Source organism: Agelaius phoeniceus, unplaced genomic scaffold (assembly GCF_051311805.1).
Source record: "Agelaius phoeniceus isolate bAgePho1 unplaced genomic scaffold, bAgePho1.hap1 Scaffold_108, whole genome shotgun sequence".
Classification (NCBI taxonomy): Eukaryota; Metazoa; Chordata; class Aves; order Passeriformes; family Icteridae; genus Agelaius; species Agelaius phoeniceus.
In genome coordinates this window covers 336,266-355,000 of record NW_027509874.1, presented here as the reverse complement: position 1 = coordinate 355,000, position 18,735 = coordinate 336,266, and the positions used below count along the sequence as shown (strand labels likewise).

Sequence of the window (18,735 nt, the reverse complement as noted above, 5' to 3'; positions counted from 1 at the left end):
TTCCAGAAAAAAAAGCCGGGGGATGGCACGACAAAAAAGGCACACGGAGGCGCGTTCGCAATGACCCGTGCTAGCCACGGGGGCTGCAGGACTGGGGGCCTGGGGGGGAGGGGGCCAAGGTACGCGCCTCACTGCCTCCCCATGACGGACCCACCGGCATCCCGCTCGCGCCTTCGTTGCAACGCTTCTCGGTGCCGCGGCTTAGGGCCACGAGAGAAAAATAAAAAGGCCCGTGGAGCCTGGCGGGTGCCCTCCCAACTCCGCCCGCCTCAACAAAAAGCAACAGACTCAACACGGCAAACCCAGCCCCGCCTGGCAGAAGCGGCTCAGTTGATCCGGCCACGACCGAGGTAGGCGAGGCACCACCGCCTCGCCCAGGACCAGTCCGGGGGGCTCTCAGTCGGGTGCTGGGCCCGTAAAAAAAAAAAAATACTAGGCCAAAAAAATTCTGCCCGCCACGACGTGGTTCCCCATATTAAGGCCAAGGAAGGAGACAGCTTAAACAACGCGGGCTGGGAATCACCGCCGCCGCCGAGGCGGACCCACGAGCCCAAAACAACAGCAAATGATTCTGGAGCAGAGGCATTGCTTGGAGAAAACTCTCCCCTGCTTTGTCTGGGCAATCCTTAACCAGTGTCTTACATGGCTCTTGCTGCCAATTTCTTGCTCAACAGTGTGATAGATCAATCTGATTTGTGCTAACAATTCTAACTATATTTTAAATAGTTTAGAAAATATTTGTTAAAAAGTAAGAGAGGAATAGGATATGGAATTAGTGTCACAAAAGAGATGTTTTCAGATGTTCATGAGAAAACAGGATGCAGGATGTAGTTTGAGATAAGGAACATCCCAAAAATGCAATAGGCCTCAGGATAATTAAAGAATCGGCCTTGAAATGGACAAAATTGGGATGATTCCAGGTATCTATGAAATAATAAGGCTTCTTTTTGGAATATAATGCTGGCTTCTATAACACAAGACTTGGGGTGCATGTGAAGCTTGTGGGGTTGTTCAAAGGACAGTGATGATGAGGAGAAGCCTTCGTGGGAAGCAACCACCAAAACCAAAAGACCCCTTAGAAACAAGCAGCACAGGCACTGTGCAGTACAGTGACATAGATTTCAAGAATCAAAAATAGGAGGAGATTGACAGAAAATTATTGAGGAATATGTATTAGCATACAGTCTATAAGTTGTGTTTGGATTCTTTATCTTTTGAATGGGAGGCAGGGTGAGAAAACCCTCCTGTATCCTGACTGGTTTTGCTTATGCTTTATCCAAACCACTGCCAAATTATTTTGTATCTGCTTGATTATATTTGATTGCATGATTTTATATAAAATTGCTGCTCAATTAAAATTGCTGCTAAATTCTAATGTTGGTTTATTAAATTAGACGTATAGGGACCTCATTCATAACAACAGCCCACCTCAGTCACCTACCTGTTGGGACTGTGCTTTCTACTGAGCCAGTCCTGCCAGAAAAGCAGCTTTAAACACACCTCTAAGAAGGCACTGATCCACATAAAGCACATCCATTCCCCTCTGCCCAGGGCCAGTCCCCTGTACATCTGGCAGCCTGCAAAATCTAACACCCCCTCAGGGTCCAACACATTGTTCCAGCCCAAAGCACAAAGGCAATTTGTTTTGTTAAATCTGAAGTAATTCCTGCAGGTCCTCGGCCTTCCAAGGCCAACGCTGCCACTCCAGAGGGAATCCTGTGACCCCGAGCATTTGATGGTGACCACACCAAAGCAAGAAGTGGCTCCTTCAGCAGGAGAATGGCACATGGCAATGCTGGGCCTTTGTGTCCCCAGCCTTCCCCCCATTGTTTCAGCAATGGCAGCTACACTTAGGCAGCTTCAGCAGAGCTTATTTGTGTTGGCTTAGTGCAGATCAGGACTCCCAGCCCACCTCTAACAGCAGCTTGCAATGACACCAGGACCTGCACACTGAGGTCTTTTGCTGGAGGCAAGCCTGTCACAAGCACACACCCTCTTCAAACTTCCCATCAAACAGAAAGGAGAAGAGCAGGAAAAGGCTACCTTTGGACCAGTCTTCCCCAGGTCTACACATGGGCCAATTCTGGGTAGAAAACTCCTGCCAGTGCTGGCCTTCTTCTTCATGTTGAGAAACTTCTGCCACAGGAACTTAGAGGGAAGCAGCTGAAAGGCAAAAATAAACCAGCTAGAGCCTCAGAGTTGGGCTTGTTCAGAAAGGCTTTTCTTGAACAAGTGGCACTGGTGAACAATTTGTGATCACATTGTCCAGGACAGTCCTGGAAGCCCTGGAAGTTGCTTGCTGAAATACTCAGCACCAAGAAATTGACAATACAGAGTGCAATACACATACTCCAACCACATGGCTCTGTCCCATCAGCTTCTCCGTGATTGCATGTGACATGGTTGGGCATTTCTGCTCTTGGGGCATTTGTTTCCTCTTTAGTTCTATTGGATTGAGGCAGTGACCTTTTCAAAGAATGGGGAGGAGCTCTCAGAACTGCCCTGACTCCATCCCTGTACAGCACTGAGAACTCACAGCAAGGAGATAGCACTGCTGGGTGAGTCCAAGAGAGGCAAGAAAGGAACATTGTACCAAGAGTGAGGAGCACAGGAATGTGTCCAAGTTGTAGTTCTCTCTGGTAATTAGCATTTCTTTTCTCTCTCTGGGCTCACAGACCCCTCCAGAGAAGAAAACAGAGGGATCTCCTGGACAGAGCCTCAGCACTGGGGCATCTTCAGTCAAGTGAGCTCCAGACACCAAGGGACATTTGTGACCCTGGCTCCCAGGAGCAGGTAAGAACTGTACAGCCCTCAAGATTCCTACCAATCCAGAGCTTTCAAGAGAGGCCAACTCCTTTGGGAGAGATACCATCAACACATGGTAAACCAAAATCAGGGGAGAATTCCCAGCACAGGAAGATTTCCACCATCCTGCAGAACAACGGTGTGATGGTGTTCACAGGGGTCTTACGATGAGGGAAGAGACGAGGATCTGACTCCATGGTTCAGCAGGCTTGATTTATTATTTTGTGATATATAATTTATTAAAAATACACTAAAAGACTAGAAGAAAGGATTTCATCAGAAGGCTAGCTAAGAATAGAAGAGGAAGGAATGATAACAAAGGCTTCTGGCCTGGACTCTCTGTCTGAGCCAGCTGGGCTGTGATTGCCCATTAATTACAAACATCCAACATGGGCCAATCAAAGATCATCCTGTTGCATTCCACAGCAGCAGATAATCATTGTTTACATTTTGTTCCTGAGGCTTCTCAGCTTCTCAGGAGGAAAAATCCTAAGGAAAGGAGTTTTCATAAAAGATGTCTGGGACACAAAGGTGCTTATACATTTTCTTCTGGACGTGCTGCAGCAGATAACTTGCTTTGCTGTACACTGTGTCTGCGGGGCTGGATCTGTGCCCACACAGGAGCTGAGAGAGAACAGCTGCTTTGGAAGCTCTTCCAGCTGGGACCAGCCCTGTCTCACAGGGCTTTGGGCAGAGTTTGAGCTTTCCCCCCAACATGCTCAGGTGCCCAAGGGCAGCTTGGTCTTGACACCAGCAGGGGGCTATTTACAAATCACAAACGGGACAGGGCTGCTGTGGAACTGCCTGGAGCTGTTTTATTTTCCAGCATCACTCTCATTACATGGTTATGACAATGGGAAGATGCCAGCAGCTCACATCCCAGGCAGCAGACCAAGAACTTAATGTTACAACTTCCTTTATAAGTTTCTTGACCAATCACACAAAGCAAAAGCACATTGACAGTAGTTCTATCCAACCACTATAAGCACACGTACCTTTGGTTAAAACAATGCTTGCTTATTTTGAATACAATACCTGCTTGTAAGCCTTAAAGCACAATGCACAGAGCTCCATTATTAAGCTTTAACCCTCCTAATATCTTGCTAGATAAACTTTGCTGTAGCTTAGAGAGTTATTCTAGACAAGCGTTAATACACAGACCATTGTTCTATTTGTCCTTGTTTTTCTACTTTTTAAATAATTTTTCTGCTGACCTAACTCATGGCAGCTGCTTAGCTCTAATCACAGTTCTACTGTCTCTGAGGCTGCCTTTTGCAGCTTTCCCAAAACCTTCTGATTTTTGGATTCCCACAATTCCCCCTCTCTGTTCACCTCAAAAGAAACCTTCATAATTGTGTCGTTTATTACTTGTGTTTCGTAGCCTTACTAGAATATTTCTGCTTATTACCTACTTAAAGCATTTTCTTGCTTGCACTAAAGCAGGGGCAGGGAGAGCAGGGACCCCAGGGCAGTTTGCAGCCTTAACACAGCCCAGTGGGTACTTACAGTGAAAGATGTCAGTCTTTCCCTGGACAAAAGACGAGGAGTCGAGGTCTTCTTTGGGAATCCAGAAGCCATTTTGAAGGCAGGATCTCCCAGATGAGTGACAATGCCTCAACAAAACTGGAAGAAGCAACAATGGAACTCTGAAAATCCAGAACCCAATTCATGGCAGATTCAAGGCATATACTGGTGCTAAACATTTTCTATGATTTGAAAGTAGCTAAGTGCTTGTTTGGTGTAAGTAGCTAGTATGTTAGGCCTCTAGTTGGACTTTATTTGAACTATAGGGCTGCCTTGTGCAATTCAAAGATGGATCATACTGAAACCTGGAGCTAAAAATCTGAACATTAGCAATAGTTAGAACAGACAAAGCTGCAGCCTAAATATTACTTTAAAATAGCTAGAGTGAATATCCTCTTCTTTAGGCTAAAGCACCCCTGCTCTCTCAGCTGCTCCTCACAGGACTTGGGAGAGACTGGAATGTTATGGCTAATGGCTTAAAAGTTGTTATAAAGGACTTTCTGCCCATTGGGACAAAACTGTATAAAGAGGCTGCGACCACCCAAGCCCACCCTTCCCTGAAAATGCCTCTGGACTGGAACTTGGCACTGTGAGTTAAGCTGCCTAAGGGAACTTGAGACAAGACAAAGGTGACACTATTGTCCCATTAGCTCAGGCCTGGGGAGAAGTAAACAAGGCTGCAGAGAAAAACCTATCCACAACAAAGCCAAACCCAGCAGCTGTGCTGAAAATCAGCTCTGTCTGGCTTCAAGGTGGGCAAGTCATAACCACAGACTCGTCTGCTGAGGCCAGGTTTGCACACAAACCTCCCATCAAAGACCTCCACAGTGCCCCCAGACCCATTCCTGAGGCCTTGCACCAGACGACTGCAGGGCACACAAAGTAACACAACAGATCTGAAAATCCAGAAGCCAATTGATGGCAGACTCAAAGGACAGACAGATGCTAAAGATTTTATTTTATTTCAAAGTAGCAATAGACAGAGTCCAACTTGCCCCACCCCAGGGAGGCACCTGGGAGGTCCCACCTTGCCCAAATCTGCATGAATCCATTGGAGTCTTACGTTTTGCCAGACCTCACCACAGTGAAGACCAGAAGAGGATTTGATAGTATGCCAATGGGATCCATGGAATGGTGATGTTTTTCACTTAATCTGTCTCTGTCACTCTCCTTCTTCCCCTTCTTCCCAACCCCCCATCCCCCCCCCCCCCCCCCCCCCCCCGCTTCTTTTTCTTTTCCTTTCTCTCTGTCTTCCTCACATTTACTGTTACATAAAATCCAGACTATTGATTTTGGCATATGGTCACATTTCCACCTCAATTCACAGGCCTCTCTCTAATAATTGTAATAACCAGATGATAACAACCCACTGAAACTCGATAAAACTTGAACAGACTTCATTCACCTTTAAACAGTTTAAGCAACCACTAGACGGGAAAAAAAAGTATAGACCAGTACATTTAGAAAATGTTGCATTCCTTCAGTGCAAAAAAAAAAAAGCACAATCAGTAGAGCATATATTGTTCATCCACTCAGCTGTGCATTGTGGTGGTGTTCCCAGGGGTCTTAGGATGAGGGAAGAGATGAGGATCTGACTCTTGATTTATTATTTTATTATATATATGATATCAAAATTATACTAAAAGAATAGAAGAAAGGATTCATCAGAAGGCTAGCTAAGAATAGAAAAAGAAAGAATGAATACCAAAAGCTTGTGTCTCAGACAGAGAGTCCAAGCCAGCTGACTGTGAGTGGCCATTAATTGGAAACAACTCTAGGAGACCAATCCCAGATGCACCTGTTGCATTCCACAGCAGCAGATAACCATTGTTTACATTTTGTTCCTGAGGTCTCTCAGCTTCTCAGGAGAAAAAACCCAAAGGATTTTTCATAAAACATGTCAGTGACAGTGCAGAGCACTGAACTGCTGCACCAGAAGACGGGCATTATCCCATCCTGTATTTCCCTTTGGCATTCTCTCTCAGAGTGCAGATGAGACAAAACCAAAAAGTTCAACTTGAGTTTACCTTCTCAATCTTTACCTTCAAAGGAAATTCAGGAACTTTCTGCAGAGGCCAATGCTCTGCACATTGATGAACTCCTTGCAGAGGCCAATGCTCTGCACGTTCAGGAACTTTGCAGAGGCCAATGCTCCGCGAACAATTCCCCTGGCGAATGGCCCAGTGAAGCCGCCTGCAGGAGCCCAGGCTGCGCACAAGCAGCCAGGGCCGCGTTCTCAGGCAACTGAGGCCGCGCCGCTGTCACAGACGCTGCCGCCGCGTTCATGGTTTCCAGGCAGCCGCGGAACACGGCAGCCGCCGCCCTTTCCCGGATCCTGCCCCTCCCGGCCCCGCACGCCCCCCAAGATGCTGCCGGGGCTCGGGGGCTTCGTCTGCCTGGGCTGGGGCTCGGCCTCCCCTGCGGGACAAGGTGAGGGGGGGTCCCCGGGGGTCGTGTCCCCCCGGGAGCGTGGGTGAGTCCCCCATGTCCCCCCCAAGCCGGGGTCACCCCCTTTTCTCTGCCCAGAGCTCCTGAGCCAGCTCCTGCTGCCCCCTGGGAGGGGCTTTGGGGAGCCCCCCGGGGACCCCCTTGAATGCCCATTCCTGGGCACTGGGACCCTTCGCATCTCCTTCCCCAGCTGCAGGACCCCCTGCACCCCCTTATCCTGCCCCGACACCCCCTGCACCCCCTTTCCCGGGTATCCTCCTCTCCCGGCCCCTGGATCCCCCGTTTCCATGAGCCCGGGGACCCCCGGACCCCATTCCCGGGCAGCCCGGGGCACCTCAGCCCCAGGCCTTCTTTTGTCCGGCGACCGGTGACGTCACTGCAGACTCGGGCCGCCATTGGCGAGCAGCAAAGAGCGGCGCCAATGGCGGGGCCGGAGGCGGCTCAGGGGCCGTGAAGAGCCTTGAGCTGTGAGGGGCCATGAGGGGCCATGAAGGGCCGTGAGGTGTCACTCTTGCGCCGAGAATGACACAGGAACAGGCAGGAGGCAGTATTGCAGAAAGACTAAAAGAAGGTTGAATTCAAGAGAACCGTGCGGTTTTTATAGAGTGATGCGATATATTCTGTTTGATTGGCTAGTTAACAAAAACATTCTTTATACACCGTCCTTGAGAAGAAGAGAAAGATGAAGTAGAAGAACACCACCTGCAGATTGTTTATACTGAAGTTCTCACATTCTTACAACTTGCTAATAATTCTCACAAGCTGCTGTGAGAAACACTTGCTGTCTCTCTCTCTGTCCCATGGCATCCACAGTGAGGGGCTCTGAGGGGTCTTGGGCAACTGTGAGGGAGCCATGAGGGGCCTGTGAGGGACCATGGGAACTGTGTGGTGTTATCTTTTTATACTAAAAACTACGTGTACACTATTTACAATAACTTCTCAATACTTATCACCTATGTTAGACAGTGAGTTTTTACTCTAAACTAATCTAAAAATGCCAAGATCACTTAAAAGAGGAAGGAAGGAAGTGGCGGAAGGAAGTGGCGGAAGGAAGTGGCGGAAGGAAGGAAGTGGCGGAAGTGGCGGAAGGAAGTGGCGGAAGGAAGGAAGGAAGGAAGGAAGTGGCGGAAGGAAGTGGCGGAAGGAAGGAAGGAAGTGGCGGAAGGAAGGAAGTGGCGGAAGGAAGTGGCGGAAGGAAGTGGCGGAAGGAAGTGGCGGAAGGAAGTGGCGGAAGGAAGGAAGGAAGTGGCGGAAGGAAGTGGCGGAAGGAAGTGGCGGAAGGAAGTGGCGGAAGGAAGTGGCGGAAGGAAGTGGCGGAAGGAAGTGGCGGAAGGAAGGAAGGAAGGAAGGAAGGAAGGAAGGAAGGAAGGAAGGAAGGAAGGAAGGAAGGAAGGAAGGAAGGAAGGAAGGAAGGAAGGAAGGAAGGAAGGAAGGAAGGAAGGAAGGAAGGAAGGAAGGAAGGAAGGAGGGAGGGAAGGAAGTGGCAGAAGGAAGGAAGGAAGTGGCGGAAGGAAGTGGCGGAAGGAAGGAAGTGGCGGAAGGAAGTGGCGGAAGGAAGTGGCGGAAGGAAGTGGCGGAAGGAAGGAAGTGGCGGAAGGAAGGAAGTGGCGGAAGGAAGGAAGGAAGGAAGTGGCGGAAGGAAGTGGCGGAAGGAAGTGGCGGAAGTGGCGGAAGTGGCGGAAGTGGCGGAAGTGGCGGAAGTGGCGGAAGGAAGGAAGGAAGGAAGGAAGGAAGGAAGGAAGGAAGGAAGGAAGGAAGGAAGGAAGGAAGGAAGGAAGGAAGGAAGGAAGGAAGGAAGGAAGGAAGGAAGGAAGGAAGGAAGGAAGGAAGGAAGGAAGGAAGGAAGGAAGGAAGGCACACTTAAATTCTTCTATCTTGGGACTTTGAGCCCCCATTCTAAAAATCTCAAAACTCTATTTTTCACCCTGTGACAAACTAACAATTATTCTACTTAAACTTTCTTGACTTGTAATTCTTCCTATAGAGGTTGGTTGATAATTGTTTTTTCCAAGGGCTAAATCAAAGGCACAGGGGTCTTGGGCTCTGTGCCAAGGTCTCTGAGCCCCCTGGGCAGGGGCTGGAGCCCTCCAGGGCAGCCAGAGGAATGTCCTGGGTTCCCTCAATATTATATTAAAAGAAATGATATACCAAAACTACACTAAAGAAAGAGAAAGGATACATTAGAAGGCTGGAAAAGAATGAATAATAAAAACCCGTGACTGACCAGAGTCCTGACACAGCTGGACTGGGATTGGTGATTAAATTAAAACAATTCCCATGCTGGGTAAACAGTCCTCCAAATCACATTCCAAAGCAGCAAAACAGAGAGAAGCTGAAGCTTCCCAGCTTCCCAGGAGAAGAAATCCTGGTGAAGGAATTTTCCATAAAATATCATGGTGACACTCTTTGGCTTGGTTTGGTTGAGATGGGGGTTGAGGTTGGGGTTTGCTGCGTTTTGTTGATTGGAAAGGAAAGAGAGAGTTTTTGGGGTTTTTGGTTTTTAACGTGTGTGTTTCACAGAGTTGTGCCCAGCTTCTCAGGGGTTCAGCAGCCTGTCAGTTACACAAAAAGCTTTGCATCACTTCCCTGAATTTTCCTCCCATTCCAAACCAGGACAGGGTGGTGTTGCAGACATATTTAATGAAAAACCTTTTTGTTAAGATTTTTTCTCTTGATAAGTTGAGAGACTTCAAAAACAAAATGTAAACAATGATTATTTGTTGCTGTAGAATGCAACAAGTGCATCTTTGATTGGTCTCATATAGTTGTTTTTAATTAATAATTAATCACAGTCCAGCTGTCTCAGACTCGCTGGTCAGTCACCAGATTTTATTATCATTCACTTCTTTTCTATTCTTTGCTAGCTTTCTGATGAAATCTTCTCTTCTTTTAGTAAGTTTTAATATATAATTTTCTTTTAATATAATATATATCATAAAATAATAAAATTGCTGCTTTAGAATGCAACAAGTGTATCTTTGATTGGTCTCATGTAGTTGTTTCTAATTAATAGCTAATCAGTCTAGCTGTCTCAGACTCTCTGGTCAATCACCAGATTTTATTGTCATTCTATCCTTTTTATTCTCTACTAGCTTTCTGATGAAATCTTTTCTTCTCTTCTTTTAGTAAGTTTTAATATATCATTTTCTTTAAATGTAATCTATATCATAAAATAATAAATCAGCCTTCTGAAACATAAAGTCAACATTCTCATTTCTTGCCTCGTCCTGAGACTCCTGTGAACACCACCACAGGGCGGGGTCATCATCCCACAGTGGGAACATCTCCTAGGGCTTGGTCAATCTCCTACTTGTCTCCCAGTGCCCCCAGCACCTCCCAGCAGTGCCCCCAGCACCTCCCAGTGGTGCTGAGACTGTCTCCTGCTGGTTCCACCACCTACCACTTGCTCCACGACCATCTCCCGGTGGTCTCACCATCCTCCCCTGATGGCACACCCCTGTTTCTTCTCCCCAGGACCTACTTCTACAGCGGGCACAGCTCCGTCCCACCAGCCCCTGCGTGCCCCCAGGCTCCTCTGACACCTGCCAGTTCTCCAGCCCCCTGTTCCGCAGCTCTTGTGGAGTCCTGGTCTATGAGGCCCCCACCTTCACCGTGGCCATCTTCTTCTCCAACCCCCTGGTATACAACCGCTTTTCCATGGAGCTGGGCCTGGAGCTGTCCCTGCTCAAAGCTCACCTGGGCAGGTTGGAGGACACCTACCACCGCATGTCCCAGATGAGGACGTCCTTCACCACCAACGGGACCACTGCGTGCTGCCACGTCACCCTGGACACCTGCCAGGAGCCCGTCCAGGTGAGTGTTGGCCACGTCAAGGTGACAGCCACCATGTCCAACACACGCAGATCCATTATCAGGGTGGTTCTGCAGGAGCAGGAGGGCTCAGGGAAGGAAGCTGGAGAGAGGCTTCCATGCTATGTGACAGCAAAGGGATTAATTTAGTTTTTACTGGGCCTGTGAACAGAGAAACAAGGCACACAAAAACTGCTTTCCCAGCAAGAACAGTTGGAAGAGAAGAAGAAGACATCCGGCTCAAGAATGTAGGAATAGACAAAACAAGGACTGAATATGGGCTTGATGGTAATGGGTAAATTGTAATATGTAAATTGCTTACTTGTAAAATCATGTGTGCACGAATGGTTAGGAGTATCCTTTGGGTGACCTCAGGCCTGAATAAATTATGCCTTTTTAAACCAAATTAGTGTTAAGGGGTCTTGTTCCAGTATTTTGGAGATTTTGTGGCAGTAAATTGGAGAGCCAGCCTGAAGATCAGCCTAGAGCTTCAATGAATCCACCTAGAGCTTCAATGATCTCCAGCCAGCACTGAGGAATTTTCAGGGAGAAAATCAACTTTAGACCTTCAGGGACTCGAGGCAAGATCCCTGGCCTAAGTGAAGGCATCATTTAAATTATTTTCCTTTGGGTTATTGACAAGGGATGCAAATCACCACACAGAGTTACTGGTAAGTGTCAGAACCCAGGAAATTCCTCTGGCTGCCCTGGAGGGCTCCAGCCCCTGCCCAGGGAGCTCAGAGACCCTGGCACAGAGCCCAAATCCCCTGTGACTTTGATTTTGACCCATGGAAAAAAAAAAATACCAACCTTATATGAGGATCTGCAAGCCACGAAATTCTAAGTAGAATAATAGTTAGTCATGGGGTGAAAAATAGATTTTTGGGAGTTTTTAGAATGGGGGTTCAGGAGGCAAGATGGAGGAATCTGGGTGTTGTCCACTCTTTCTCCTTCTTCTTCTTGGTCTCCAACTTTTGCTGTGATGGTGGCACTTTTAGATTGGTTTAGTGTAGAAGCTCACTGTCTAACATAGGTGATAGGTATTGGGAAGTTATGATAAATAATGTACATGTAGTTTTTAGTACAAAAGATAACACCACACTGAGGGTGTCAGTGTGCCTCTGTCTGTCCTGCTGAGCAGACATCGGCAGGCCAGAAGAAAGAATTTTATAGATAAGAAACAATGAACAACCTTGAGAGCAAGAACTGAAGAGTTCTGACTCCTTCTTCAACCACCAGGCTGGGAAAAGAGACTTTCTAACCTATCTCGGGGTCACTCTGACCAGCAGAGACTCTGAGAGCTAAGGGGGGTTTGAGCCCCTGGGTAAGCTTATCAGGGAGAAGTTTGAGTTCCTGACCTCAGGGAGTCAGAGTTTCCCCTCTCTGGAGTTCAGGTCCCCAAGAACTATCAGGGGTTCGAGTTCCCTAGGAAATATTAGAGGTTGTCTTCAGAGGGTATTGACAGTAAAAGATTTTAAAATCACAAAATTTGGGGAGCTAGAAATAAAGTTAGGCTTAGTAGGCCCTGGGAAAATGTGAAAGGTAGGCCCTGGGAAATGTTAGACCTTGTATTTGCTAGATCATGTGAAACTGCAGCCATGTAGTCAGTATATGATAAATTATACAATTGTTAGATATGATTAGATATAATTATTGTTGAAAGAATCATGAGAAACGATGTTAGAGGTTTGAGGGAATCACGAGGAATCCACGCTTGGATGATATCAATGTATACAATAGAACAATGTACGTTTAATAATTAATATGTAAGTTATATAATGATAGAATATAAAACATGTTCGTTCCAAACGCATGTCAGACTCAGATTTGGGTTTGTGTCCCCTGACACCCAGAGCTCTTAGTAAAAGCACCTGCATAGAATCATTCTGTGATTTTGTGTTCCTGTACACTAACAGTATCAGGAATTGTTGTATCAGACCAAGATCATAGTTTCAAGAAAAATCATTGTTCTGCTGTCTTGTAGCATAGGCTGCAATCATCTTAACTTGGATGGAGGAAAGAAGAAAAAAGAAAACCACATTCTTCATTTACAACTGAAGACTGGCCACAGCTTCATCTGGAGCCACTTTTGTGGTGGAGATTGGTTAATTCCTTTGCATTCCTCACATTCTCTGCATTCTTCTTGAACTCTGAGAGCATGTTCATGTGAGAGTGGTACATTGATGCGAGTTTGCCAGCATATCAACATGGGGATGTCCTTGATACAAAAATTCATTTGCAGAGAGAGTGTTGAGAGTGTTGGAGCGTGACTGAGTGTTTGCTGGTGGTTTGGAGTTGCTTTGTTTTTGTGTGCCTGGCTGAGATGGCATTTGCAGGCTTGAAGCCCCCTCTTTTGTCAGTTTGAGTGACTGCAGGTTTGGCAGTCCCCTTCCTCTTCCCCTCTCCCCCCTCCATGACAAAGCTGGAAATACCATTATGACTTTCAGAGGTAATAGCTTGTATATCTGTAATTATTGAATATGGGGCCAGTTTCTTCTCAAGCTAAAGTGGGAGATGATATTCCAAATTCTCCATTGCAATGTTTGTTGAGATACTGGAAACAGACCCACTAACTAAACCTAATCCAATATTGTAATCAGTGCTGGTCAGCATACAAGCTAAACTCCCAGGCTAAGTGGCCAGAGAATGGTACCTTAGGTTATAACAACTTTTTACAGCTGATGTTGTTTTGTAGAAGAGGAGGGAAATGGAATGAATTGCTGTTATGGATGGGTAATGCCACGGCTGGCTCTTGCAATTAAAGGATGGATATTATGTGAATGTTAAGAGAAGTTTTATTGATTTCTGGTTATGTTCTTGTGATTTGTTGTTTAGATGTCTTCTCTTCTCTCCACAGTCCCCTTCCCTCCCAAATTGTTGCCCAGGGAGGGTCTTGCTAGCCAGGACAGGTGGAGGGAGTGTGAGTACCTGTACCCCTGGCATGGGGCATTTGGGAGGAGGCAAAGCTGTTACCAGGAGGGGTGGCATGACAACACCTGGCTGTTGGAATCCTGCATGCTCAGAATTTTAAACTTTCTCTGCTGAAAGGCACAGACTCGCGAGAGAGCACTGCATTTGACCTGGGGCTGTGGAGAAAGCTTCCAAAATTGATTAATAGCACTGGGATTATGGGTGCATAGTTGGATTTACAAATAAATATACAAAAGGAATATTGTTCCTCCTTGATGCTATTCAACTGCCCAGAGAAGTGGCTGCACTACACCACAAAGCACAACACCAACAAGGGGATTCCCAAATTCCTACAGGGAACAGATGTGCAGATAAAGCTGCACAAGAGGTTGCACAACCTGGTGTTAATACCTGAGAAAGCCATTTCTCTTCCAGAAGTTAGCCCTGGATATTGTCAAGCAGATTTAAAATTAGCTACTTCTCTAGAAGCCCAGAATAAAGAGCAGAATGGCTGGTAACTCCCAACAATCCTGTCAGAGTCCCACCACAACTGGTGTTGCAAATTCTCAAGAGAAACACCAGCAAACCCACTGGGATTTCAATGCTATGCTGAGTAGTCTGCGGGCTCAGACACCCAGTGCTCTTATGACAAAAATGGTCAAGTCTGTTACAGAAAAATGCCTGATATGTCTTTAAAATAATCCTTTGAACTTATAAAGGCCACCTTCAGATATCATTAAAAGAGGAAACACTCCCAGAGGTCACTGGTAAATTGATTTTTGAGCTACCATGCTGTGGTGGTTTGACAGGAAATGTGTTTTCTGGGATGCTGTGTTTTGGGCCAATGGATGTTCAGGCTTTAATATTGGCATTTAACCTGGCCATTGGGACATTAGACACGCCTCTGAGAACACGGGGTTAAAAGCAGAGCTCTCCCTTGGGAGGGTCCTTTTGGGTTTCCAGCAGGAAAGAGTTCGGGGAAAAGCCATGAGGCCGGGAGAGGTGGGCCTGAGCCCAGGGGTGGAAGGGTGGAAGAGAGAAAGAGAGAAAAAGAGAGAGACGGTGCCTGGGACTGTAACCTTGAGACTGGATAAACATGGGCCTGTGCCAGCAGCACGGCTGGGAAGGGGAAAAGGGGGGGGGGGTGCAGCCAGCCGCTTGTAGGAGCTTTTAACCCCTTTTTGGAGAATGAGAACTTTACAGATCATTGACCTCTCCTAGAAGATAGAGTGGAAGATGAGGAAGGAAATGTGCAAGTGTGAGAGAGGTCTGGGCGAGTGAGAGATAGTGGAAGAATAGAGAAGAATCCTAGTGGGAAGAGATGATGGAGTGGCTTTTGCTGGACTCTTTTTGTATAGCCATGGACAGAACCATGTTCCTTGTGACACAGAGACTGCATTCTAGGGGGAGGCAATGGCCACAGAACCAAGAGGGTTCAGTGTTGGTGCCCCTCGGCCCCAGGGGGTGAAAAAATATGGGGGGGACAGGTGTCCCAAAGGAGAGACTGTGCCTTTTTTGGATTGGGACAGAGCATCCTTAAAAAAGACAACCCTAGAAGCAGCTCTGGTCCGTGTTCAGTGGTGAGAGCACTGGACATGAAAGGAAGAGGTCACGACGGCAGATGTACTCCGGGCGGTGCCACGAGTGACACGGAAACACACAAAGCTTCAGCTGTGTTTCCAAGAGAAGCCCATGGTACAAGAAGGACTCCTCTCCTCTTGATGAACTGAGGATTGATTGTTTGAAAGGTAGTTCTAGACTAAGAGTTGGTGATTTAGAGAGTAGATGCATTGTATTGGAAATTTGGTGAAGGGGGGAAGAAATGTATTTGTAAAGTTTTCATTTTCCCTGTGTGTGTGTTCCTTTTATCTATAGTTGTAGAGTAGTTAATAAAGTTCTGTTTTCTTTTCTTTCCTAAGTAGGAGCCTGCTTTGCTTATTCCTGGTCACATCTCACAGCAGAAACCAGAGAGAAAATATCTTCATAGAAGCACTAGCATTGTGCCAGTGTCAAACCATGACACTCCCCTTTCTCAAATACTTCTGTTGCTGTGTTCCCCCACACAATGATGTCATCAATATATTGCAGATGTTCTGGAGCCTCACCCTTTTCCAGTGCAGCCTGGATCAGTCCATGGCAGATGGTGGGGCTGTGCTTCCACCCCTGGGGCAGTCAGTTCCAGGTGTACTGCACGCCCCTCCAGGTGAAAGCAAACTGAGGCCAGCAATCTGCTGCCAGAGGAAAGGAGAAAAACATGTTGGCAATGTCAATGGTGGTGTACCACTTCACTGCCTTGGACTGCAGCTCGTACTGGAGTTCCAACATGTCCAGCACAGCAGCGCTCAGCGGTGGAGTCACTTCATTCAAGCCACGATAGCCCACAGTCAATCTCCGTTCTCTGTCAGACTTGTGCACAGGCCAGATGGGGCTGTTGAAGGGTGAGTGGGTTTTGCTGACCACCCCTTGGCTCTCCAGCTCACGGATCATTTTGTGGATGAGGATCACGGCATCTCAATTTGTTCAATATTGCCGGCGGTGCACTGTCGAGGTGGCAATCAGCACTCGTTGCTCTTCCACCTTCAGGAGAGCTACTGCAGATGGGTTTTCTGATAGTCCAGGCAAAGTGTTTAAATGCTTGATGTTCTCAGCCTCTACAGCAGCTATGCCAAAAGCCCATCTGAGTCCCTTTGGGTCTTTGTAACAGCCATTCTGGAGGAAATCTATGCCCAGAATACACGGGGCCTCTGGGCCAGTCACAATAGGATGTTTCTGCCACTCCTTCCTAGTCAGGCTCACCTGGGCTCCCAACAGGGTCAATTGCTGTGATCCCCCCGTCACCCCAGCAATGGAAACAGGTTCTGCCCCCACATGTCCCGATGGTATCAGGGTACACTGCACACCAGTATCAACTAAGGCATCGTATTTTTGTGGTTCTGATGTGCCAGGCCATCGGATCCACACTGTCCAGAAAATCCGGTTTTCCTGTATCTCTTCCTGGTTAGAGGCAGGACCCCCCCTAGCCCTGGTTATTATTTCTTTCCTGGGCATACATGGTCGAGGTACCTTCCAGGGGATCTGACAGATCATACTCAGCAGCTCAGTCATGGAAGGTTGGGGCTACCTTCACTTTACTGAGTTCCCTCGATTAGTGTTTCCCTCCTTGAGCTGATGCATCCATGCAGCCAGGACAGAAGTGGGTTTTCCATCCCACCTTCCCATGTCTGCCCCATGGTCCTGCAGAAAGAACCACAGGTCAGTCCGTGGGCTGTATCCTCTCTCTCTAGCTGGAGAACGTTGGGCTCTGACTCTGGGGCCTGTGACTCACACTGGTACAATGTGGGAACTGTTCCTCCTCACCTCCTCCCTCATCTCCCTCATCTCCCTCATCTCCTCTCTGACTTCTTGGACCACAACAGAGACATGAGCCTGCATTGGGCCATTGATCACACTCTCATAATTTCTAAGCTTGTTGGCAACAGAACCCACTGAATCTCGTTTGTTATTGGCATTAATCATTGCAATAAAGGTGGTGTATTGAGCTGGCCCCAGATTTGCCAGACTCCACAACATTTGCCCTGTGCACCTGACCTTGTCTGGGTCAATATCATGCTGTCCACCCCTCCCAAAGAGTACCTCCAATACTGCCACTTCTCTCAGCTGTTGGATCCCTTCCTCAAGAATCTTCCAGTGCATTCTATGGTGCTGGTCCTACATTCTCTCCCTGTGGACAAACCTCTCTCTGACACTCATTAAAAGCTGTTCCCAGAGGGAAAGGGACCTTGGCTCCCTTACCAAAATCAGATTCATACCTGAGTCCTGAGTCAAGTGTCCCAAATTCCTTGCCTCACCACCATCCAGCTGGACACCTGTACCCATAAGGTCCCAGACCCAAAGTAGCCAGGTTGTATAAGCCTCACGTCTCTGTCATACAATGTCTTTGTGCAGATTATGGAAACTTTCGTACGTCAGGGACTCGGTGATGACCTCAACTGTTGCCTCTCCTGGGCGCTGGGAAGGCTCTCCTTTCATATCCTCATCTGGGTGCTCTGATTTCATCTTAGATCTCCTTGTTTCCACCAGGGCGACTGCTGCTGGCTGTGACTGCCTTTGCAGTTCAGCTGGAACCTGGACAGTTGTAACATCTGTGGGTTCCACTGCTGCACCATCTTTGAGGCAGGGGGATGGCTTTTCACCAGCTGTGGAAATGTACTCCTTCAGCACCTGGCCCATCTCTTTCATTAGAACCCTCATCCAGCCTGGGTGGTTCATTTCTGAGGTGGGCTGTGGGGCAGGGTCAGGCTCTGGGGCAGCAGCATCCCTTGTCTCTGGGGTAGGTGTCAGTGTGGTTATCCAGGTTAATTTTCCCTTATCTCTGAATGCTAAATGTAACAGGCCTATCAGCAACACCAGCCACTGTATGATATCATTAGCATTTAGAGTGGATCTGAACCCTTTGAAAACTGCTGGGGCAGACCCAAAGAGCTGGGTGAAGGGCTGGGAAAAAATTTGCCCCCGTGTCATTTCCTCAAAGTAAGAACCATTATTAAAGTAACCCCAAAAAACATACACTTAGTGTGTGATAGCTCTGAATCCATGTGCCTGCCTTCCAGAGGAAGTTAAAGATCCATGAATTCCTCACCTCATTAAGCCATAAAGCAAACTGGATAACAGCCAGGGCAGCCTTAGTTTGGTTAGCCTGTGTTCCCAGGGATTGTCTGGGTGCTCCTGATGGGGCAGAAGGAAGAGCTCCAGGCCCTCCGTGAGGGTGATGAGGGCAGTGGGCTGTCAGCAGGGGCTGGCTGGGGGAGCTGCAATGCCTGGGCAGGGAGCTGCAATCCCTGCCCCGGCTGCGGTGGGCTTTGCTCCTTGTATTGACCAGGGGTGGCGTGGGCAGAGCACACAGAGATTTCAGGGATGCGAGCAGGGGGATTCATGGCCAGCACCTTGCAGCTGATCCCCTTGGTCTCTCCTCTCTTGCGGCCATGGCAAGAGCTGGGTGGGATGGCTCTGGAAGGAAGGTCTCCTTGGATTCCTGCACATCCAGGTTCTGACCGTGGCTCTGTTCCTCTCTCGTCCAGCCCTTCGAGCCCTGAGTGAAGACAACAGCCCCTCCTGCATAAGCACATTTGTTCAGGTGACGTTTGAGGGAAGAGCTGCAGAACTTTCATCTGCTGGCTCAGAAGAACCAGTGTCTCTTTAAGACCTCCAATCCCTTGGAAGGTGAGACCACCTGGAGAC

The 18,735-nt window shown here is 47.8% G+C and overlaps 1 long non-coding RNA gene across 1 annotated transcript in view; it reads left to right on the top strand.

Annotated features, from left to right (window-relative positions):
* The window catches only part of LOC143692805 (uncharacterized), a 369,941-nt gene extending 351,345 nt beyond the window's left edge, over positions 1-18,596 (top strand). Inside the window, exon 3 of the long non-coding RNA XR_013180347.1 lies at positions 18,576-18,596. This is a non-coding gene — a long non-coding RNA (uncharacterized LOC143692805). The remainder of the gene's footprint in view (positions 1-18,575) is intronic.
* Positions 18,597-18,735: the final 139 nt, after the last annotated feature.